The 25,439-nt window shown below is 46.8% G+C and overlaps 1 protein-coding gene across 1 annotated transcript in view; it reads right to left on the bottom strand.

The window, feature by feature from the left end:
* The window catches only part of LOC8023746 (steroid receptor seven-up, isoforms B/C), a 172,153-nt gene that overhangs the window by 10,924 nt on the left and 135,790 nt on the right, over positions 1–25,439 (bottom strand). The gene's annotated exons all lie outside the window — the stretch shown is intronic.

Here is a 25,439-nt window from a genome sequence, read left to right as displayed (position 1 = left end):
TTGGATTGATTATATGGCGAGGCCCGTTGACGTTTGCAGATGGTCGAGCTTTTACGTCATATATATTTTAAGTCTACTGTTTTGTTTCGTAAAAACACAAAAATTAGTATTCTTTTTTTTTTTTTTTTTTTTTTTGCAAAGGGTTTAAGGGGTGCTTCGGTGAATTTTATTAGCTTCTTCAACTATGTTTTCGGAATCCCCGGCCTTTACCGTTTCCGGTAAGCTATTTAGTATCGCGAATATTCAGAATAGTTATTGAGAAATCGGAAAGTGAAAATGATGCCTAAACCAACATTCAAATACACTCGCACTTTTCAGTGTCGGGACGTCAGGGGAAGGCAGGCTTGCACGCCGAGCGGGCAGTCTAAAAATGGAGTACGCCGAGCATTTGTTTCGTGCTGCTGCGCGAATGTTTAAGCGAGCTTCCAATCATTCATTTAACACCATGAAACTGTTTCTAACCATTTGGGAATAAAGTCTGCCGACCAAAAAGTGAGCCGCTGCCTTCTCCTGATGTCAGTTTTTAACGTTGTCAATAGAAACCTTCACCTTGAAAAACACGGTGAGGACCAAACTTGTAAATTCATTAACTTCGCGAGAAAAACAATATTTAAAAAAAAAAAATATTCATGGGACTATTTCAGTGATGTTTGCTGTGTGTTCAGCAAATATTGTGGCAAATAGGGGACTATAAAGAAAACCTCCGAGTAGCAGCTCAGTCTCATGCCGATGCGTGGAACAGCGCAGACAGCCACGCAATGTGAGGGCCTCCGCGTCCCAGAGGAGCGATAAGCCACATGCACTATTCGCGAACGTAAGAAGGTACAACTTGGGGGGAATTCTTCTGCGTACTTTTAAACGCATAAAAATATAGCTTGGGTAGACGAAGACAAAATCTGGTTTTGATGAGTTAGTGTGTAAAGTCAGTGTGAGCCGCGCTAGTATAGTGACGCTAGGATATAGCATAGCCTCCTATATACTGACAAAGCCTGGCACCGCATATACTGACAAAGCCTGGCCGCCGAAATGGAAAAGGTGGAGCGCCAGACAACGAATGAGAGGAGAGTCACGTGACTGGCGCCTCGCTGCGGCGAGACGCCGAAACACGCTTCTCCCGAGCGAACAAGTGTGTTTCGGGCCTTCGCCGCTGCGAAAGCTGTGCGCTGACGTCCAGGTTCCCCGGGAAATGGCTCTTTGATGCTTTGTGCTACCAGATCCTCGCGCTCCGAATCTGCGATCGGGCACTCTATGGCTCCGTTGTCGAACCGCCAGGCTTTGTGAGTATAGAGGAGGCTATGGCTGTAAGCAATGCAAAGGAAGTAAGCTCGTGGTAGCGCTTACTTTATTCCAGTTTTCTGGATGACAACGAAAAATAATTGGTTACATGTAATTCCTTTTCGGCTGCTGCAATTTGTAGGGTACATGCCTGATAAGGATCGCAATGCTATCGGTATTGCGAGGACCTATTTAAATATCGAGAATGCAAAATTTGTGGTACCAAGTACAGCTTTTTTTTTTTTTTTTTTTTTTATGCGGAAATGAATAAGCTTGCATTAAGTTTGTTCTCCAGAAATTACACTTTCGGAAACAACACTTTAACACAAAAAAAAAAAAGAAACACAACTGCGACGTTCGATTAAGAACACAGAGTAAAGTAAACATATATAGTGTGAGTTTTATAAAAATACCTTCATAGCAAATGTGCTTTTAAAGCTCAACTTGTGCCATGCGAGCCATAGCCAAGCACACACCGCCTTGTGTCTTATCGATTCTTTTCTATCCACTAACAAATATAGCGCTCATACGATGTTTTTTTTTTCTTTTAAGCCATAGTTTCTCTAAAGCGCTTTAATCCTATTTATCTCTGGAAGAACCTCAAGCAGAACAAGTTACAAGAGCCTGTTTAAACCGTTTTAAGGAGAAATTGCGGTTTGTTTTTTTACGAATATTTGTATTGTTGCAGGTCTTCCCAAAGAGCCTGAGGGTAATGGGATACGGTCTTGATGCCGATGCTAATGCCATATGCATCCGAAAAAGACTGCACGTTTTTTTGTTTTTTTTTCAATGTTCTTTTGTATGTTATCCACCACTTGTTTTTGTTCGGTGTTACTTCGCACGCTTATTATGAACTTCAGCATATTCTAAGAAAACGTTCCATCTTGTTGTTCATTTAATTTTTTTTTTCTTCTACTGTGAGATACCTTTCTTAAATCGGAGCCCGAATAACAAACAACAACAACAAAAAAACTGCAGTCATTGGCATTTGCTGAGGGCAATATTCAATTAGCCAGGAAATAATTGGGGCTAGAGGAAAGTGGGCGGGTGGGAGGGTCTCATTAAGGACACGCAGTATGGATATGCATGTATTCTTGTACACGACACGAATAACAACAGCTAAATAATAAAAACAAACAAAAATAAACGTGCGGGAAAACATACCGCCTTTCAGACCGCCCCTGAATTTACCCAATAAAAAAAGGAAACAAAACAAAAAGAAGCCGGCAGCGTGTTGACTTGTGCCACTGTTATTTTTGTGCGCTCGACTCCTCTGGGCACATGTATGCATCATTGCTTTATCTTTTTTTATTTATTTTTTTGTACGGATTATTGCTGGGGGTGGTTTAAGCATGTATATTCAAATTGCTTCTTATTTTTTTTTTTTTTTTAAAGGGGGAAGTGCGGAGGAGGTTTGTGCACTGTTTATTCGTGAATATTTATGTCGGTACAGTTCATTCTGGAGCACGCAGAATGTACTCTTTAGAATGCGAGCTAATTGTGTCTGGCGTTCGTGAACGACCGTCCGGGGGCTTCTTGAAGCGCCGTGCCTTCGCTTCCGTCTTGAGCATTGCATCTGAATGCGAGCGATAAGGTGAATTAAGAGAGGCTCTGCGCATTTGTACACGTTTCGAACGAGCGACTTGTCTGTCGATCCGCAAGGTGTCATTTTAACGTACCGCTATGGCGGACTAAATTTCGATACAAAAAAGTGTGTTGGATGTACACATTTGCGCAGAACGCCGTAAATATTAAGGCTTAGACATGCTCCCTCGTGTCGGTGTTGTAGAAAGGATGTCAGTGTTGTAGAATCAGTGTTGTCGGATGCATGTCAGTGTTGAAGAATGGACTTTGTTTTCATTTCATGCAGCTTTTTCTAGTTTAATTCCCCCTCTGCATATATGTCACACTTGTTCAAGCTAAACATAGTGGGCATTGATATGTCGCAATGTGTTTGGCGCCAACAGAGGAGCATCTACGTTCAAGATAGTAAAGATCAAAGATATTGTTCTATGGTCTCAGACTCTCGGCCGAATGTGTATTTCCAGTCAATAAAATTATTCCGAATCGCATCTCAATAACGATAAGCCTCGCAATCAACGAACCAAACTTCTTTTTATCCTCATTGAGAGGGAATGCTAACATTTTCAGTATATGACACCTAGTCATTTCAGTTATGTTAATTGCGTCCGAAGTTAACGCAAAAAGCTACCTTTCTTCATTATGTGGGCTTTAATCATTTTCTCGTAAGCTCCATGTGATTACACACCGACATTACATAGCTAGATAATTTCATCACATTCTTCTAAGCCTTACGACTAATCTCCTTCCTTCGGAGTAAACCGCTATGCATTATGACATTCAACGACTCGAAAATTAGTAAGGAAAATGCCGGTTCCCTATACACGCCGCTGGTGAACGACTCTTCATAAAGATGGCGCTACAAGAAAGCGCTTCACGGTTATCACAATCATCATCATCATCATGCTCCACGCAATGGCCCGACCGTTTGAAGTTGGGGCGGCTGGAAATCGAATTAGCGCTCGCCGTTTTGGGCTAATTTCGTGCGAAGTAGACTCAAAGCTCTCGAGACGAGGGCTCCAGGTGCGGGCTGCATTTTGGGGAGTTAATAGCGCGCGATAATATTTAATTAGCTTGAATTAGCGCCACACTCATTTCAAAACGGCGGCGCGGTTCTAGCGCGAAGAACTCCGAGATGTCCATATTATGGGAAGCGATTGTTGGAAGGACATAGAGATAACATTTTGTTATACTGTTATTCACTGACTGTTGGTCTGTTTTATATTGTAGAGTTTGTTACTTACTTTACGCTCGTTAGCTACAAGTGCCTGGAAGCACACGCTGTTTCGGGGCAGGAGTGACTTCTACTAAAGTCGATGCTTCATTCCACGTACTCAACCTTATTAGATCTATCGGTTCACAAGCTCCGCAAAAGAGCGGCATTCGAAAGAGGTTCTTCCCAGTTACCTGCGCTCCTAGCTGCACCAGCGGCGCTATAGGAGCGCGAAGGCATCGAAGGAAGACTTTTTTCGAACGACGCTCTTTTTTAGCTTAAATCTATTTGCGAGCTTTGTGTTTACCGTAATAACCACAATAGAATCATTTTCAACCGTAGGTAATGAGTATTCAACGTTCCGCCGCTTCCGCCGCTTCTGCCCATAAGGCAGGGGCTGAAAACGTAGCGAGTGCCACCGAGCGGACGCGCCATCAACAGGCGCCAAGCGTTCTAGCAAGCTCGTCAAATGACTTTGATCTAGTAACGTTGGTGGCACACGGTAGTGAAGAGTGCCACCATAACGTTGGCACGTTCTGTCATGGGATGGATGAATGGAAGGATGAATGCATATCATGGCAGAACCGTTGAAATCAGGCGGCGGTTTGCGCCACCTACCTCGTACTGTCACAAATAAGGTTGCGAATAGCCATAAGTGAGTGTGTGTGTGTGTGGTTGGGGGGGGGGGGGGGGGGGGGCACGAGTCACACGTTGAGCCAAGCTTCTGATGCACAGCAAGGATCGCAGAAAGGGCCCTTCTCGATAAAAGTAAGCGGTCGTTGCTTGATTGGATGGCTGAGGACGCGGAACAAGCAACTGGGACGCTTGGTGTCATGGTTTGTATCGAGTGCGATGCATGATGCCAGTTCACCTGAACCGAAAAGCCTAAAGCCGCAGTCGCAGTGGCCGTGCATTATACAAAAGACACTCGCTGCACGCACGATGACAGACTCAGACTTGATGTATGCTTCGAACATGACTGCAGACGGTTTTCGTGCGACCAATGTGACCGTCATACAAGGAAGAAGCAACCCTCAGGGGGTGTCCACAGACCCTCTTTGTAGAAAGGGAGCATTGGCAGCGTACGGCAGCCGCCTTTACGTCTTGCCGAATAGGAGAACGGCCCGTGGCAGGGCAAAAGGAGCTGCACCAGCGAATAGGGGTTGCTGAAAAAGGGAGAGTCACAAGGCTTCTCGGAGAAGAAGGCCGCGGTACTAGTTGAACGACGTCACCTTGCGGCGGTCAGAACGGGTCGGTGCTGCGTCAACATTTCGCCGAGCCTAACGCTGGCTAAGCGGTCTTGTCTTACTTTTGCCCCGCGCTGGCCTCCGTTAGGTGATGTAGAAAAATCAGCTCTACGGCTGCATTATCTAGATGTTGGTTAAAGGCTGTCCAAACAGGACACAACAAATGCCGTGCACGGCAAAAAAAAAAAGAAGTGTGAGGCTTTTTTAAAAGTTTCGGGAACGTTGCGGTGCGCGCGTACGCTTTCCCCAGCGGGGACATCAACCACGCAAACAACTCGGCTTGCCTCCTCGTTGTCGTCTTCTTTTTTTTCTTGTTTTCGGGTGATTGGGGACTGACAACAACAGCGAAGGCCTTGAGGACGGCCAACCGGACCGCGTGAGTGACTGTCCGTACCCACGTGATGAGCACACGCCAAACATCTGTCCAAAGGCAGGTAAAATAAAAAAAAAAAAAGATTCTTATATTGGACTGGAATTGGAGAAATACCTCCGCTTCAGGTACAGCATGGTGTGAACTGCAGGAAACGTGTCTTGTTTAAACAGTCCTTTACGAACACCGCAGGTTCACTCAGCCGCCAAGCCGGGATGCACGGCCGACAAAACAGGGCCGTCAGTTTCCTCGTCGGATTTGGGAAAAAGGAAGCCACGTACTGGGACGGCTATCGCAGAAATCAGGATACAGCGGCACGCGAGAGGACGGCTACCGATGCCGATTCAGCATTTTTCACGTGCAGCGAGCATGCCCCAAGTTATCAATGCGCAAATAGGTGTTTTTGGTAGTTTCTCAGCGCGTAGTTTGACGCTGAAGACTCGTCAATGCAAAAGTGATATAAAGGTACAGACGCAACAGTCAACGCTAAATGTAACTGCCTTTTTTTTTTAGATTCCAGGTTTAGTTTTGTAGTAATATGGGTTTAGTCTGGTTCGGTCTGGACAGTGGTATCTAAGATGCAAAATGTCGCAACTTAGATGTGTCTGCATTACGAACCACTCTACCGAACAAAGTGGAGGTACAACTCCTAGCCCCAGAGCGCTACCGAACGTCCCGCGACTACTATAGACGAATGGACACTGTAAGAGCTAGAGGGACCAACATTCGTAGTGACACTATATGGCTGACTTCCTGTTAGGTTTCAGCCTTTCAAATCAATAATGCGCAACACAAAACCGGCTAGATACGCCGCTCTGTGCGCGGGGAAACTGCAGGAGGGAAGCCCATTTGACCGCCGACCTTCTAAATTAATTGTAATCGACGTCGATCACCATAATCGATGTCGTTCATCACAATCATGCAGATTATCTGGTGGCCACCTTGGCTAAGGAAGTGTTTACGTCTCGGGATATGTTTGCTCAAGTAGCCAAGCCCAACCCGCTCGTCGGCTTCACGTAGCAACTCGTGATTAATGCGTAATTAAAAGACGCTCCTCAATAAATTATTTTCCTTTTTTTAAAGCGGAACACGGCACTCTGCATGAATTAGGCGCTGAACCGAGAGGTGTTGGGCTGATATAATAACATGGACGTGAAAGCGGAGAGCTCATCTAGCTTAACAAACAAACAAGAAGGCCATAAGGTAAGCAACAATAAACAATAATAACGGCCTAAGATCATAAAAAAAAAATCCTTCTAACAGTTCGTTGCGCGCCCAACATTAAAAAAGCTCGCGAACGCGTTTTGATAAGTTCTCACGAGCTTCAAAAATTTTCATCGGAACGATTCATATTCTGGGAGTGTTCGAGCGCCGTAAGGAGAGTTTCCAACTTGATGAGTAATCCGAACAAGAAGCACAAAACCACGCTAATTTGAGAAGAAAAAGAAAATGAGAAAGGAAAATGCCAATAAACCGAGAAAATAAAAATCATTATCCCCAAAGGAGGGGGCGCAAAAAAACCGTTTCTCGGTTTCACGGGTTGGGCCAGTAATGAATTTAATGCGTCGCCGTACGAGGTGCTAATTACAGACGTGGTGGGGGAAGAGTGTGTCTCTGAGTGTGCGTGCGAGGGCGTGCTTAATTTGCATACGCTCTGCATTATCGTGCGGTTGCCGGCACGCAACCTCCCCCCCCCCTCCCCTTAAAACCACAGGGGGGGGGGGGGGGGGGCTGTGGTTTTTAAGGAAGAGCGAGTGAACCCGCCGCTGGTCTCTCTGTCTGCACAGTGTGCCCCTCGAGCACCACTCGAACGCGCTTCGGTCAATGACTTGAAAGCGCGAGTGCACTGATCGAGTATTCCATCAAATTGGTCAACACGGAGCGAGCAAAACAAAAACGCGTGGCTCTTACGTATAACGGTGTTGCACTTGGCGCGAATCTGGCTTGTGCGCAAGCGCAGTTAATACACCTCGTGTGGGCAAGGGTGGACTTGTACGGCGTGTTGGAATCGTAACTCCTGCGGTGCACGAAGGAAACAGAAACCCCACCAATCCAAGGAAGAAACTCGTCGAGTGCCACCAGGCGAAAAAGCGACCGACATTGTTCTCAAAAAATTCGTTTACGCCTCCTTGGTCAGGTGAGGCATGAATGAATTGTAAGCGAAGGAACGGCAACATATCGCTGGCATAAGACAGAAGCACACGTTTGTGAACGTGCGGCGCTGGCGATGATAAGCAATGGTGTTGGAAAAAAAGAAAGTAAGTCGTTGTTGTCTCACGTAGGTGATATGTTGACTCTTTGTTTACCCGGTAGGGCACAATGGGGTGCCCAATGACTTTTATCGGAAAATATTTGAATTTACATAGATAGGTTCCGCTGCTGCATTACGATTTATTGCGAATACTAAAGCTTTTGTCACGTTTCAAACTTCCGATGACAATGTTTAAAGGACATCCACTCAAATCACTGAAGTCCTTAATCTACCCAGAGGTCGGTCACCAAACATCACCAGCGCGATCACGACGCGGGTGAAGGATGAAAAATGACATATTATTCGTTTTAGAAAGAAAGAAAAAGAAATCAACTGCAGCGGGGTCGCTAAGTTAATTACGAAATCGGGATATGCCTTCCTTCCACGGGTTTCCAGTTACATTTGTCGGCCGCATATTTCGTGACGATTGAAAGTTCGCTGGTCGACAACGTCATCAGTGCCTGGTTGTTTGTCAACCTTACCAAACACCGCTTTATGTGCGTCAAGAAAATAGACTACTAAGCGTTTCAGCAGCTCGAGGAAAAGTGCCGCGGCACCACTTCTTCACGCGCGTATTCTTTTGTTTTCTGCTGGGGACGCTCAGGAACGAAAATGAAGAGGCCATGATATCATGATGTTCTCGACATGTCCGTGGCAAGTGTCTGTTATTCGTGATTCCAGTGAGAGGAGACCCTTCCAGAAGATCACGTGATATCTGTAGGTGGGTTAGAAGTTACGAGATTTCAGACATCTTGATGCTTACGATCATTGTTGCCAGTTATCTAAAGATTTTTTTTAAACGTTATCCAGTTATTTAAAGATTTATTTATTTATTGAAAAAATTGGAGGAATCGCTGCTCCGTTCATCGGAAGTGTCGAAAGGGTCAGTTGCAGGACACTCTAAACCCCGAGAAGTCGCATATCCGAATCGTCGATTTCATCAGCGGCGCCCGCTCTTCACCTCTTGGACGCCGCCGAAATGGCGGCGTCCACAAGTAAATCGGAGGATTGGGTGCTCATAGTTTAAGCATATTTAGTGGCTCTATGTGGGTCCAACAGAACCGAGATATGACTCACGCGCACTGCAGCAAACAAAGAAAACAATGCTTCGTTCCTTTTAAGACATAAGCGCAAGTTTTAGGAAGAAAGAAAAGCCAACATATGGGACTCATAGTTTGACACACGAAAATAGTTCCTTCAAGCAGAAATAAGAAAACAGAAAGAGAACGAGACACAGAAGGGCACATTCTTTCCTGCTACGAAAGTGTACTCGTTCCAACACGCTTGTTACGAATAATGAAAACCGTTTCTGACTACTTCTCAAAACCTGAATGCATTACAAGCATTTACCCTACGCAAAAAAAAAGAAGAAAAAAACATGTATGCGGATGTTTACTTTTCTTTGTTCTTGTGCGATATATTCCCTGGCAGAGCTTTTTTTTTTTTATATATAAAAAGAGTGGAAGGATTTTCGCACGCACTGATTTTCGTCCAAATTCCTTCCGAATATTTTCATTCCTTCTCTTGGGGGAAGCGCATGCAGAACCGCGTTCTCTTTCTTTGGGCTATTCTTCAAGACGAGGCGTCTGCAATCCAAGTTCAGCTCACATTTTAGAGTCAATCTATACCCGTGGCCTAGTAACAAGGACTACGTACTGAACTCTCCTATCGAGCTACAACTGGACATGAACTATCTCAGTGAAAGTACTGGGCCCTTACCCGCATATTATTCCCCCCCCCCCCCCCCCAATATCCAAAAGTATTTTTTTTTTTTTGTTAAACCGTGTCGGGGGCAACGAAGTTAAGCTGGGTTTCATTCATGCATACGGACGCTCAACTGAACCGCAAGAATTGTTTATCACTGTCGAAAAGCGAGGAGATGACAGGTGAAAATATGCACCTCGCGTTTCAACCCCGTCCTCCCACGCACAAACACAAAAACTCCTTTGAAAATATATTGCTGTTTCCAAATCGTCACCCCTTCGCCCAACCCGTCGCACGCCCCCCACGTGCATAGCGACTAACATAAAAAAAGAAAAAAAATCAACTCCAAAAGGACAAGAGTTCAATTCCCAATCCGCATCAGCAAAAAGGGACGCACGCTTCCTCTTTCCAAGAACAATAGGAATGCAACAAAGAAAAACAACAAGAGTCAGGCAATGCCACCCATACCTCCATATTTGTTTGCCAACCTGTCTAACATCCCCGCAACCCACTTCCCCTTCCATACTGAACGTGGTCCTCCTATGGTACTTTACGATGGCAATGTGTTTCTAGAGATGTAAATGTGACCCCTCTCCTCCCCTCTCCTCCGCTCACCCTCTTTTCGCATTCTATCCAAAGCATTCCCAGAGGTTGGTTGTATATCCTTCGCATCCCCTTCCACCACTGCTTCACCTCTTCTCCGCAAGGTGGCGCGCTTGAGGAAATCGCCGCCGCTGGTGCCGCCGCCTACCGGCCGAATTTGGAATCTCGTCTTTTGTGTGTGTGTATCTGCGTGCTTGCCGTCAGATGGCGGGCATCGATAGATCCTTATATTTATAACGCGCAGCGACCCTTCTTCTCTCGAGTCGGGGGGCCCCCACGCGGCTTATGTATATCGGCGGGGCGGCTTCTCCGAGTTGGTCGTCGGTGCATTCGCAAAGCGGGACGCCGTCTTCTCCTATGAGCTAGCGACTCATATATTTCCAGCCAGGAAGGAGCGACAGGGGCCACCGGTGCCGTAATCTTCGCGTCTCGGAACGCGTCAAATCGAAGGATCTACACCGCGAATCGTACAAAGTACAAGCGTGCACGCACCTTACCTACGACCCCCCCCCCCCCCCCCCCCACACACACACACAGACAAAATGAAACGGACTGGGGTGTCACCTTCTTTCTCAGCGTTGCGGCCACGTAAACAGATGCGAACGTTTATGGATATCAAAATGAATTTTTTGTCGATTCGGTCGTGGTTCCGCGTTTGGATTTTTTGTTTTGTGCCGATTTGTTGGAGCTCCCTTCAACGATTCTGGGATTCGGGGAGTCAATCCTTTGGCAAGCTCGTCCGGGTCTCGACGCCTCGCGCTCTGCGGGTGAGACAGCTTCACCTACCGTTTATTCACATCGGCTATATTATTGATCGTTTTGCTTCCCTGAAATGTGTATGATAAAGCGGTTACAGTAAGAAACTCTTTATGTGGTTTCTGGTTCGACGTCAGCTTGGGGGAGGTCAATACGGGACGATTTGCTACGACGAGGTGAAAGGTTTTTTTGTTTTGTTTTGTTTTTGTAACCGTAGAACGGCATCTTTACTTGCTGCGTTTCGAGGATGTAAGGTTGCGTGTGTGAAGTCGTTATGCGGGTATCTTCGATTAAAAAAAAATGGGTAGAGGTTTCGGATGGAGCCGCCTGCTTATTGAGGACACGTCAGGACCAGCAAGCCCAGGGGCGATACGGATGTAGAGGGCAGTCAAAGCAAGGCGTCTGTAGAGTTCCTGTATAGCTACCTACGGTAGCAGAGTTGCGCATCCAGCCTCGGCGCGTGGCCGTAGCGCCGGCTTTCCCGCACGAGCTGGACGCTTTGCTCCTCACGTGACTAAATTTGGCGAATAGCGGCGCAGCGGGCGCCGCCGCGCATGGAAAACAGGAGAGGAGGAAAAGGAGGCGGAAAGCAGGGAAACATACGCCGGGGCAAGAGAAACGTCGGCGGAGCGACCGTAAAGGTGGCTTTCTTGCACGCCAACGGATGCTTTGCCCCTCACGTGATGGATCTCGGCGAATAGCGGCGTGGCGGCGCGGGGAAAACAAATGCGCAACTCTGGCTCCCGTAGGGAGCCTATACAGGAACTCTAGGCGTCTGCGCAGTTTGCTGTGTCAACCCGCGTCATCGTGACCTCCTCGTTTCTACAGGTCACGATCATAACTCAGCAGCAGTGCACGTTTACGGCGGCTGCGACGTGAACAGAAATGCGATATCATCGTAAAGAAGTTGACGTGCGACTTGGAAAACAAAATTACCTCAGGCGTCCACTCCAGCCGCCAAAAGTTGAATCGGTTTCTTTCTTGTATATGCTTCAGTTAACCCAGTACGGTTCTTCGCAATTCTTTCTTTGGATGTCTCGCGAACTCGAGATGCCCAGTGGTTTATGAACCATCGGAATATTAGCCTTTTGCGCGCTGCCGTCTTTGTCGACTGCAGCTGTGGAGGACGTTCTGAGAATGCTCGGTAGATCTCTGGTGAGGAATATCAAACACCGCGCATGCAACTATTGGCGACGTGAGCAATCGAAGCATCGCTGTGGTCGGCCCACCACAATTGGCCGGATGCTGGCTATGACGTCAGCAAAGGATGTCTCATCGACGGAAATAAGAGAAATGTAAGAACTTCAATTTTGACGGTGTTGGCAGTGCTGTTTTGAAAGCGCTATAATTTCAGGCTTCCACCGTGCCCTTTAGAAACACCCTCGAACTTGTTGTTCACAAGGTAATGACGTCAGGAAAGGTAACCAAACGAGGGCGCCACCGAAACATCTCGCCGCTAATACAGAGTGACTAATCATCTTTCGTCTGAGCGATCAGCGCTGGAAACGAGGATGGAGAGAGGCGTCCGAGGTACCCTTAAACTGCTTATACATCACATAAAAGTCAGTCTGCACACAAATTCGAACGCGGGTCACCGCGAGATCCCTGCTTCGAATGCCGCATGGCAGTGAGTGTGACCCCAACTTTAGTTAACACTTCGTCGCTCGAGCAACCAAAGCTTTCGAAAGGCAACAAGCGCGTGTTGGAGTCGGAACGTTGATTGATTGAGTCCTTAGCCTGTCGCCGACTATACGCAAACATGCCACACTGCAAACCTAGCCTAAAATTTGACACTGTAAGCCTAGCAATAGCCTCCTATGTACTGAAAAAGCCTGGCAGATCGCCACGAGGAGCGGCCGCCGAAATGGAAAAGGTTTGGCAGACAACGGATGAGAGAAGAGCCACGTGACTGGCGCCCGGCTGCGGCTAGACGCCGAAACACACTTCTCCCGAGCGAACAAGTGTGTTTCAGGTCCTCGCCGCTGCAAAAGCTGTGCGCTGACGTCCAGGTTCCCCGAGAAATGGCTCTTTGCAATGATGCTCTGTGCTACCAGATCCTCGAGCTCCAAATCTGCGACCGGGCACTCTATGGCTCCGTCGTCGAACTTCCAGGCTTTGTGAGCATATGGCCTAGCGTAATACCAGAGAGTTTTAGAATGGGGGGCCCGAACCCTACGGGTCCCCCAAGCAGCTTGGGGCCTCGCATTGCGCAAAAGAAGAGGTTCTGCGCGGGCGCAATGGAGCGTCCCAAGCTGTTTCCGGAATCCAAAGCGTTGGGGCCCCCTAACCTAAAATTCGCTATTGCCGGGGCGCCACCGTCGGTGTGTTTGAGAGAGTCAACGAAAGAGATTGATCGAAACACTATGTACGACGGATCAAGTTATAGAACTGCAGGATATACTCTTCGAAAAGCCGGTTTTTTCACGACACATAAAGGCAGACGGACACGAATGTACATCTTTTTGTGTCCGTCTGGCGTATTTAATAAATACCCCAAACAAACAGACACAGAGAGACACGCATACATTCACGAAACAAAGACACGGAGAAGGTAGACCGACGTCCGAACAAGCAGACACACGCAGAGGCGCACTCGTGCAAACACGCAAGTCATGGCCTTCACGTGTGCGCTCCTATTACAAGCGCACGCACGCAGCGTTTCAGGCAGCGAAGCGACCCGACCGCCGTATTTTCTAGAACCGCTATAGATATCTCGTTGGCATCTCAACCGGGCATTCTCGACGCCCGCAGATTCCATCCTCGATGACGATAGCACGTTGCCCGATGTCCAGAGACGGATATAAGTCAGACCAATTCAGAAAAATCTCCTCACAAACGCGGTCTTCCCAAACCGCTTTTTCTTCTTCCTCTCTTGTTTTTTTTTCTTCTTTTTTTTTTTTTCTTCTTTTTTTTTTAGTTCAAAAGTCAACATCTGGGCCGAACGGAACGCGCATCAAGACGAATGGCATCCTCCGAGATGAGCGTAGTGAATAGAACGCATACGCACACACATACACGCGCACACGCACACACACGCAAACACACACACGAACACAAAAGAGCAAAAATACCAGCGTTTATTTTTCGCTGACCACTGGCGCCAGGAACAGAACCGTAAGAGATAAAACAAAATGGTGGCTTGAGCAAAAGAGAAGGCAGTCGTATTTGTGTCACCAGCATCTGGAAGCCCACGGGCCGGCGATTCAGGGCTGGACGAAGTGTTACCTCGCCCCTGGCCCGATAAGGTCCGCCGATTTTATCCTCAAACCCTCGGGTACCCCAGCAGCGCGTGTCAGAAGGGAGGTCCGCTGATGGCAAAATAGGCCGGCTCAATTTTCCTCAGCTATACGTTTCTGACATTGTCAATCGGATTTCTTTTTTTCTATTTTCGTAGTGCTTGTTTTGCAAGTTTTCTTTAATCGATTCTTTTCCCTACGGGACGTCACTACGTGTTTCCAAGCTTGACGGTCGTTGGTGGTGCCGAGGTGTCTATTGGGTCATCGTGCGGTTCGGTATATTGTGTTGGCACTCTGGCTTCTCGAACCTTCCGTTCGTGATTTGTCTTTGATCACTAATGGAGGCACGAAGGAAGGCGATGTTTTCTATTTTGGTCTTGCTCCCGCGATTTCCGTGATCCATCAAGGAGGAAGTCAATCTGTGTATGTGTGCGAGTAATGAGAGGGCGTTGGTTGCACTATGTCTGTGCTCGATATGAACTTTAAAGTAACCAAACATCCTTTAAGTGGTGCGTGGGCGCAAACTATAGTAATAAACAAGATAAGGGCGCAGCGTTTAGTCCCAGTGGCCTAAATGCAAGGGTGCAAAAGATAGTCCTGGGGGTTCAACATTGAGGGACTAACGGAGGGGAGCAAAGGTTGCTCCGGTTACCGATGCTCCCCTAGGGGATCAATGGTTGTGGCAGTGTATTCGCTCCCCTGAGGGAGAAAGTCACGCTCCCTTTTTTCTTGGAGTGTGTATCGAGCAGGCGCCCGCAGAGACCGCTTTCCGCAGCGTACGCTCTACTAAAACCCTATATAAGAGAGTTTTAGTAGATCGTTCACATACCCCCGATAACGGTACCAAATGGAGAGTTTCTGGGAACCTTGTTTGCACATCCGATGCGGTACGAACGGCGCATATGCGAGTCCTCTGCGCATGCGCAGAGCATACCGGAGGGCCCATCCTACCGTATCGGATGGGCAAAAACGGTTCCCTAAAACTCTCTAATAACGATACCCGATAACGATACAATGCAAGCGTAAAGTCGTCGGCGAAGTATCGTGTATCGCTATCGGAGCCATCGGAACGATCTACTAAAACTCTTACTAGAGAGTTTTAGTAGATTGCTCCCATGACTCCGATAACGATACCCGATACTCCGCCACCGCCTCCCTTGCGCATGCATAGTATCGTTATCGGGGCTATCGGAGGTATCGGAACGATCTACTAAAACTCTCTGTTAGCACATAAGAACGTCGAAGAACGCGATTCAGGGAGTAAGACGCGTGAGAGTCGTAAGCCTGCCATTCTTAAGCTGTCGCGACTATGCTGGGCATTCCAGCAAAAAGAAATATTCCAAGCTCATATTAGAGATTAAATAAACGACAAGGCGATGCGATCATAAATAAAGGATGGTCTAAACAAACGACGTCCAAATCACCGTAGTTTTTGAAGGGGAATTCAGCTTCATAAAGAGTAAATATTCATCGTTTTGATCGAAGCCTCGTGGTTGGTCACAGCGAAATTATATTCTTCGTTTACCACCCCAGATACGAGAACGTAATGCGACCGCTAAGAAAAAGTAATCATTACATTATATCTAAAAAAAGAAAACTAGTTTTTAAGCAGTAGGTTAGGTGCCAGAAGCTGTCCTCTTAAACCTGCTTAAACTGGTTCAGCCTGCACTTGTTCTTAACTAAAGAGCCGCCGTAAGATAAGTTCAGCTCCTGGCGGTGCATTACAGATTTCCTACATCATTTTGTTCTGAAGATCGGTTATTGTCATATTATTACCTGCGCATAAAGACTTACTTTTTTCTATCGAGTTGAGTTCTAGTATAAAATATCTGGTTGCATCATTATTATTTTCTTTTTTTTTTTCATATACTAGGACGGTACTCAAACTTGAGGAACTCCCGAAATGCTGGCTTCCGGAAAAAAAGCCTAACTGTGGCGGTGAACCAAACAACGATTGTTCCAAAAAGCGCATCTTCAAGATTTTTCTGACCCCATCATTCATCCTCGGTTTTCATCCCGCCGTTGAAAAAAAGGCGAAAACGTTTGTTGCGGTTCAGCGCGTTTCGGACATAGAGAACCCCGGACTAAGTCCCAAATCACGAGGATGTGGTGTTGCAAACGAGCCCAAAGAGAGATTTTTATTCTTCGTCTTTTACCGTATCGAACTCCGGTTACTATAACAATAAAACAAGCTATACAAGGCCCCTAAGTTTTTACTACAACACAATGTATTCTGCTCTACCAATTAAGTATTGTGAAGCAGTAACGTGGCAATTGCCAAAAGATGGCGAGAAGAAGACACTGCTCACAAAGATTTCAAAGTATAACAGGAATGATATGTCGGGAATTCATGTCGTGATCTTGGGTTTCTTAAAGGTTAGAGACATGTGTCAAAGTCAATTGTACTTCATGATTCTTATTCTAATATATTGTAACGTAGTTTTCAATAATATATATATATATATAGAGAGAGAGAGAGAGAGAGAGAGAGAGATAGATAGATAGATATGTTACTTTAATCACTAAGCATGAACCTCGTTTACCACCTTGAATCAACCGATTACATTTTCTATTCGCTCTGAAATAGGTATATTAAAAAGGCCTCACAACGCCACGTTTTCCTTTAAAAGACATTAAATACATCTACGCCTGGTCTCAAACCGCTTTGCGTATGTTATGTATGTAGTACAATAATTAAGAAAAACACATTAATTGTGAAGACAGTCCTAACGCTAGAAAACATGTAGAAGACTTTTTAACACGCACTACATAGGAAGCTATGAAAAGTCCATTTTGCGGACGTTTATACACCGATACGTCGATCTGTGTCGAGATACGACACTTCACTTATCGGCGAATGAACATCGTTGGCAGTGTAGGATTTTTAACGAAGATATATGTTAACGTGTATTTCGTAGAAGTTATTATTACACTAACGTAGACCAGTACAAAGCGCATTCATAAGGAGGCCTTTTTTAACAGAGATTTGTTAACGTGTATATCGCAGTACTGATTACACTAGCGTAGACTAGTACAACGCGCATTCATAACGAGGCCTGCGGGAATGGCTGTCCGCAAAACGGGGCTCGACCGCACGAAATCTGAGCAGCAGTGTCCAGAGCGAGAAACAGACCGCCACCAAAGAGCTTTCGCGGAGTTGTCACAATAACCGAAAAGACCATCGTCTGCAGAAAACCGAAACCAAAACACGCGATCCATTTGTCCTCCGCGGACCACGAATCCCAAGATTGCCCCATTCGAGTAGGGCTTGACTCGTCTCGGCTCCGGCTGGATTGCGACCCAGCGATGCACAAAGCGCTCAGCGACCGCTACCGCCACCGTTCATACGGGCGAGAACAAACCACCGCCATCAAGGGAGCAAAACAACAACACCGACAACAAGAACCGGCTTGGAAAAACGGAGAGGTCCAAAATGGCCACCTAATCGCTCCATTTTCGCACTCTTCGAGGCAGAACGACCTCCGCTGCGTGTCTCGCACCGCGGCCTTTTACAAATGTCCAGGCCGAGGGAAGGATCTCCCTGAGGTGTCGTAGGGTCTTGGACTCCTGGGGACCGCTTACGACGGTGATTCCACCCCTCCGATCCTTTGTTCTTCTAGCACACACGTCGGCTTGTTCATATGGCGCTGTCTTCTGCCCGCGTTCTGCTCCAGTTCTCTTTTTTTGCTAGTTCTCTGGTCCGCCGAACCATGGCGCCCTCATCTACTGCTGTTGACGTCGATGGGACTGTCCGTCTTTTTGAGAGGAGCTCCTGGTGGGACGTGTCGTTCGGTCGGCGGGTGAATGGCGAACATGGGATGTCGAGTCCATAAAAGAAAGGTCGAGATTGGCTGCAAGGGACTTAAGGAGGCGGCCTTGAGACCTGCACTGTCCTCTGATGGACGCCAGGAGACCTCTCTGATGGTCATCGGGATGGCTTGTTTGGCGGCGACCGGAGAGGGTCCGCGTTAATGAAGAGTAGGGGCGCCGTCATATAGTGCCCGATGAAGAGTATACGCGAAAAAGAAAACCGTACTTTCTAAGGCAAGGTGACCCTTTGAAATGGCCTAAAACGAAGGTGTCACGTTGACTTGACTTTACGTTCGGACATGGCGATTATTTGCGGGCTGTTGAGGTTCTAAAGGTTTTGCTGTTATTTTACTAACAGCTCAAACTCTGCCAGCGGCGAATTTAATTCCTCGCTTAATTTTTTATTTGTTGACTTTGTTCTTTTTCCCCTGCGCGTTTTGATCATTCATATCATTATTAAAATACACCAAGCAGATGGCGATCTACCATTCTACAAATATTTTTACACTTGTATAGTTTCTGCAGTGACGGTGAGCATTCGTGCATCTGTTCGGGACTTACGACTATTCATATTTCCCACGATCTCTTATGAAACGTACACTTGTGGTGTGAACTTGTAAGGAGGTCGTTGTGTTTTACTTTTCGCCCATTCTACCTAGACCGTCCCTTTGATCAACAGTATGTAATAAATAAATAAATGAATAAATAAATGTCTTCACCTCGAGGCTGTGGGGCAACAACACGACTGCCTGCCATCTGACCACGCTCAGCGACGCATTCACGTGGCATTCTGCGCTCTGAGCAAACTTGGAAATTTCGCCCGAAGCCCTCCGTCAAGCTGGAAGGACACTACCTCCCCAAGGCGCGCTCCAGTTACGCATTAGTTCAAAGATATTCTACGCATAACAATCATACAAAAAAAAAAAAGGTGTCCCCAAGAGACACCGCCAGATCCTCTGCTCAGACACGAACGAGAAAACCGGAAATATATATATATATGTATATACGTATATGGCTCTACGTGTAGACCAGATTCGCTATGCGCCGGGTTGCACAATAGATGCAGGGCTATACGCAAGACCGCAAACGGCGCGTACACGTATTATGTATCTCTGGGTAGCTCGCTCGGTCCATCCGCAGACTTTTGAGTCCTCGGAGGAGTCAAAGCGAAGACTGCACGGGCCGCTCAGCGGGAGAGACAAGTAAGCGTCAAAAACCGTCGCAGTCAGTCAACCGCGACTAAATTCCCGCGTCGTCCGCGGCGGCGGCAACTTGTCCTTTTTTTTTTTTTTTTTTTTTATTATGACGTTTGAGTGTGTGTGTTTCTTTTTCGTCGTTTATGCTCGTGTCAATCTGTGTTTTTTTGTGTTCTCCACCGCACTTGCAGGGATCGGAGATGTCAAAAAAGCCGCGGCGCGTCGCGGTGCGCCCTCGGCGCGACGACAGCGGATGTCAAAGTCTATGGGACTCCTAACGGCACCAGTGGAGAGGAGGAAGTTGACGGACGTCCGTAGGAGGTTCGGCTTCAACGAATCGTGACGTCAATGGCGGGACCGCTTAACGTCGATATCGACATCAAATTAGCGCGAGGAGGGTGCGCTGCCGTGAAAATCTGGGAGCAGCTGTGGCGCATGATTGAAACAGTTATATTAGGAGCGACATTTTTTTTTATTTATTCATTAATACACGCAGTTTTAGGTGGGTCAGAGGATGGCTTTGGAATGACAGCTTCAGTACGAGTTGCCAAGTTTATAACAAGCGTAAAGAAAACAAAAGCACGTAAATTGATCTAACTTTGAAGTCGCCAATATTGACAAAAAAAAATACATCGTTAATTAGTTGAAATAAAGCATCGAGCGAATATATTTTTAACAAGTCATTTTGGAGTGAATTTCAATTTTGAGATGCCATAGGAAAGATCGAGTATTTGAGAACAGTTTGTCTAAATGCGTACTGTATGGTTAATCTCGTGTGATTGATCCTTGACAATCGGATGGACTAAAACCTGAATATGTGCTTTTATTGTTAAGGCTGACGTCTTACGGTGGTAGTACTAAATTCGACCGCTTTCGAACCTTCGTTCTTATTCACAGGATAGATATAATGCAATCAATAAAGGCAAACGTCAGCGACCGGGTCTTACCGTGAAAATATGTTTTCGTATCTTGTTGTTTTGTCTTGCCCCCCATCGACGGTGTGGTTAATAAGTTTCAGGCTTCCTTTCTTTACATCACTTCTCTCTATCTCTCTCTCGTATCTTGTTTAACAATATATCCATATCTTTACAAAATGTTCACATAAAACGTTTAAAAGTATAAATTAAGTAAAAATAAATACAAACTAAAAGCAGTCTGGCTCTACCGTTGGGCCTCAGTCTTGTTAATTGTACGTGGGAGGAATGAATACGAGCACTTTAATGAATTAATAGTAGCCCTCAAACTCTCATCGTCTCAATATTAGTCTCTCCAAGCACCCGTATAGGGGGAGGTTCCTGAATTCAGGGCTGCAAACTTACACCAACGGTTGCTCGTATTAATACAAAAACAAACATACAAACAAAGAACAACCGACCAACGAACAAAGTAACCAAATAAACAAACCATGTCACATCGAAAATTTAAAAGAAAAAAAAGAAATGATTATACCATAATATATCGAGGCCCTTCTCAAACGCAACATTGAAGCCAGAAAATAGTCAATTAATGAACGAGGAAATGCTGCCCCAGTCACTCCGAGTAAACAAAATCACCAATCAAAGTCATCGCCGTACCTTACGGAAAGGGACTTCTAAGCGCGCGGTGTAAGGTATTGCGTCTAAAACAACATGCACCGAAATCTCCGCAAATGGCAATCGAATCTCATTTGCATTTTTGGCACGCCATGGTCTCTCCGCTCAACCGCGTACGTCTACGTAATTAAAAATCATCGTGCCAGCTCGAAAATATGCCCTACGCAGCATGGCCAGTCGTTCACGAATGCTCACATTGCTTGTCTCTCCTTCGGTTTTTTTTTTTTTTTTTTTTTTTTTCATGTATTTTTTTCCTGCTGCCGCTGGCCTTTTGCACTATGCTATGATTACCGCCCTGAAAATACGGCACCGAACCACCGGAAAAGCCTAGAAACGTGTACAATCACCATTTACGAACTATGCGACAAACACGGTGCTGGAGGAAAGAGTAATTACGAAATATGCGACAGATACGGTGCTGGAGTAAAAAGTAATTACGAAATATGCGACAGATACGGTGCTGGAGGAAAAAGTAATTCGGATACGAGCCATCCGAATTCGCAAACCAATTATGGTATTATTTTTTTTTCGGCTGTCTTTTTTAATGTGCACTTGGAAAAGAGTATCGTATTTTCCGGTCTATGATTTGGCACCCCATATAAATGGCCGTTTTCCAAGAAAAAGTCGTTATACACGTCGCAGCTTCGTATAAATCACACTCCTATGTCTGGTCGGCACGTGGTCTATGCGCCAGATGTGCTGGCCGTCCGGGAAAGAAGTACTCTCTTTTTTTTTTTTTTGCTGTGGAAGTTGAGAATCAAACTAATTGTTAGTTGTTTAGACAGCCGGGGTGTAGTTTGTCATAGTATAGGGGCATTGTTATTCGCTGTCGATGATAAATTTAGTCATCGCACTACGACTGCTAGTCGATGGGGTCTTTAACGAGCATCACGCCGTAGTGATACACGACCGCACGTCAATACGGTTGCTCATCCAGATTGAGATAGGCAGGGGTACGTAAATGTTGACACTGCCCACATATTTCACAACTAAAGTTCACACTTATATGAAAAAAAAAAAAAAAAAGAAACTGCATAATTACAGTCGGCTGTATAAAACGTATCGACTAAAATTTGGAGAAAGAAAAAACGTGAGTTCTTCACCGAAAGACATTGGTAAGTCTAAAGAGCGACGAAACAAATAAAAGATGGAAAACGGAAAGCCCCAGTTACGTTTCGCAGTACGTAGAGTTCGAGTTAATTTCAGGTCGGGAGACGAAAGGGAGTCCGGTTTAAGGAGATAAGAACAAAATCAAGAGCGTAAAAGTAAAAAGAGACAAGATACCTTCATGCATAAACATCCCAGGCAGAGAGGTGGATGATGTTAAATGGGCAAGCCGGTGGAGGGGGCCACTTGGACCTGCAGACCTGACCGAACGCTTGAAAGGACGCCTTAGGCCCTCTAAAACATCCGGCCACACAGAAAGTATGAGTGTTTGTTTGTGGGTGTGTAGGGGGACAGGGGGGGGGGGGGAGAACATTATAAAAAGGCAAGGCACCAGCGACCCGAAAACTTGGCTGAAACGACACATGGTAAGACGGTAAACACTAAACGGCATCATAAAGGATAAGCGCAGAACTGAAAACGAACGATGAATGAAGAAGCGCGCGGGACTTGAACCCGGGAATGAAATAACAAAGTTTAAAGAGAAGCAGAAAGGTGAGTTTGAAACGAGTGGGGTCTTACTGCAATCCTCCTTCGTGTTTTTCTTTTTTTCCCAAATGTAAACGAAGCAAAATAATAGACAAATATCCAACCACTACCACTCAAAACATAACCCTCACCTTTTTCCTCTTTCCGGACTTGTAATTAAAATGACGCTGTTACAAGAGAGAGAGAGAGAGAGAGACAGGTATCTTTCTCACCCCTCCCCCAACGCAGCCGACTCAAAAACACCTGTAGACGACTTGGCCAAAGAATCTTACTCTTTTTTCTTTCGAGACCTCATAAGAGGATGATAACAGAGAGAGAGAGAGAAAAAGTGGGGGAGGAGAGGGGTGAAGGCGTGGAAGCAACGGAACATGGAGGTCATTTATTTTCTCCCCCCCCCCCCCCCCCCCCTTCCACTCAAACCGGGGTTCTGTAGTATCTCCTCAACTCCGTGTACCTGTGTAAACCTGAACAAACGTGTGCCTGTATCTGCGTTCGTGTGCGTTCGTGTGTTGCCCTCCGCATGCGGCGCTTCCTTAGCCTCGGATGTCGTGACTTTTCTCTCTTTCCCGACTCTTTCTTTTCTTCATCTTCCTTTTAATTACGAGAAGCTCTTCGGTTTCCCTCTCCGATTCGTTCGTTCGTCGTGAGAGACCAAGCGGCGATGTTCAGGGCGGTTTTTGTTTTCCAACTTCTCCCCCCCTTCCCGCGCTCCCTCCCACCTCGAGCATCGTAATTAATGATTCGTGCAGCCCCAACTAACACCCTCTCCCAGACTCTTACGTGCGAGCTTAGTGTTTGGCCTTAGCGAGCGGGCTTACACCGCGCCGAGGTACTGGTTTCTGCCCGCATCGTTCGGCGCCGCACCGGGATGCAGTCCGGGGAAACGAAACGCGTGCTGCTTGGTGGCTCGTAGTAGAGACCAACAAGCTGGATACAAACCTTGTTCGCGTACCGCGCATGCGCAGAAACCGTATTCGCGCGAGGTGAAGCTTCTGGGCGTGCACAGATGGATGAGGCTGAACGCTTGTAATCGGGCGGCGACTTGCGCCACCTATACAAAGTTGCTTTTTTTTCTTCATTTTTTTTATGCACCACCCAGGCCGTAGCGGCGCGACGTCACAGCAGCGTTTAGGTCTATACATTTAGACCGTGACGTCAGGCGAGGAGGCGAGATTACAGTACACTGAAGAACATGACTTCGTGTCGGAGGTACAGTAGGTTTGTGATCTCCCGTGAGAGTATCACATTTCAGAGCGTAACTTGCTCAAGAGGTGTCGGTCTCCATTGTAGAATGAGACGTTCTTCGAGAGGGTCGACATTTCAAAGCTCCGTGTTTTCGGGGGTTTCATTTTGTTCGCATTCGGGAACGTGTCTGTGTGTTTGTTTGTTGTTGTTTTGAAAGGGGGGGGGGGGGATGTTATCGGTGTATATCTTTGAGGCCGAACAAAAAATTGGCGCTTGTACTGAATACATGGGAAACCTCCCGACAACAATAAGAGAAGGAAACCAGGTAAGGGTTGAGTTTCCCGAGCAAAGAAACAGCCTAGCGGGAATTTCACTCAGGGCCCTTTTCTGCTTCAGCTCAAAAATAAAGCTGCAGGGGAAGATTTCATTCTGTGAAGCTTGGAATATTTTCTATTAAGGAAAGCTCCAATGCTTTCTTTCGGCCTCTTTTTTTTTTTTTGTTTTTTTTACCGACAAAAAAAAAACACCCACACACACACAATATATAACGATTATTAACTGAGACATACCTATGATGGGAGACTGTCATTTGTTCAGAGCGGCTAAGAAACGGCATATCCGCTCACGTGACAAAACGAGCACGCACAGCGCGTGCATGGGCCCGTCTCTCCTGTTTCCGATTACTTCGACGGTGCCCAACGTCGCGCGCATTGTTTCACGCAACGGACCCTTTTCCAGTAAAGCTTCCGAGCATGTGTACACACCCTGCCCTGGCTTTGCCTCCCGCCGTCGCCATTTTTCTAGGGCACCGTTCCGCACGACCAACATATTGAGGAGCTACCTTCGTGTGTGTTTCGTATTAGAGTATCGGTTAAGTGGCTCCGATAATGATACACGAGACTCCACGACGCCTTTGCGCATGCCTCGTATCATTATCGGACGTATCGGAACGTTCCGCTATAACTCCCTAATAATAGGGAGTTTTCGTAGATCGTTTTCGCCGTCCCGCAAGGCCCTCCGCACCCGCTACGATAGCGGGAACTCCACAATCAAGGCTATCAGCGCGCAGGCGCAGTAGCAACTTCTTCGTTGCGGAACGCTTAGCGGAGGGGGCAGCGTGGTCTACGAAAAGTCCCTATTAGGGAGTTTCCGTAGTTCGTTTCCACCGTCCCGCAAAGGCTCTCCGCAACCCGCTACGATACCGGAACTCTACAGTCAAAGCAATCGGCGCGCAGGCGCAGTGGCGGCTTCTTTGTTGCGGAGGGCTTCGCGGACAGGGAGACGCAATCTACGAAAACTCCCTAATAAAAGCTGATACAGCGGCACTATGCCAAGGTGTTCTGGACGGGCGAAGGCATGTTGGGCCGCCCTCCATTTGTAAGTTCGCAGACGCGCTCGCTACTCAGGAAGAAAATGGTCCGTCACATCCGTTAACGTAAAGAGGTGGTTTTCCGCCACGCAAAAGAAGCACTATACTCTGTTTCACCTTGTGTTGTACCGCAGGAAAGGCTACACGCGCGAGCTCCTTGCTCTATAGGGCACATCTCGGCGGAACAAGCTCTCGTGCTCCAAGGGCAGCTGCCAACGCTATGAGCTCGCGCTTCTAGCCTCCGCTGCGGTACAACATACGGTGAAACGAAGTATAGAAAAAGAATGTAGAATGCTCGGAGCCTCGTTTTTGGTTGAACGATGCGTTCCCCAAGGAACCGGGCCGATATCCCGGATGTAGTGCGGTACCGGGCCGACCCTGGGGCAAGAACGCGAACA

The sequence above is a fragment of the Ixodes scapularis genome, unplaced genomic scaffold, assembly GCF_016920785.2.
Source record: "Ixodes scapularis isolate PalLabHiFi unplaced genomic scaffold, ASM1692078v2 PGA_scaffold11__112_contigs__length_91849675, whole genome shotgun sequence".
Classification (NCBI taxonomy): Eukaryota; Metazoa; Arthropoda; class Arachnida; order Ixodida; family Ixodidae; genus Ixodes; species Ixodes scapularis.
The sequence above is the reverse complement of the archived record's forward strand: the minus strand, read 5'-3'. Positions and strand labels throughout refer to the sequence as shown.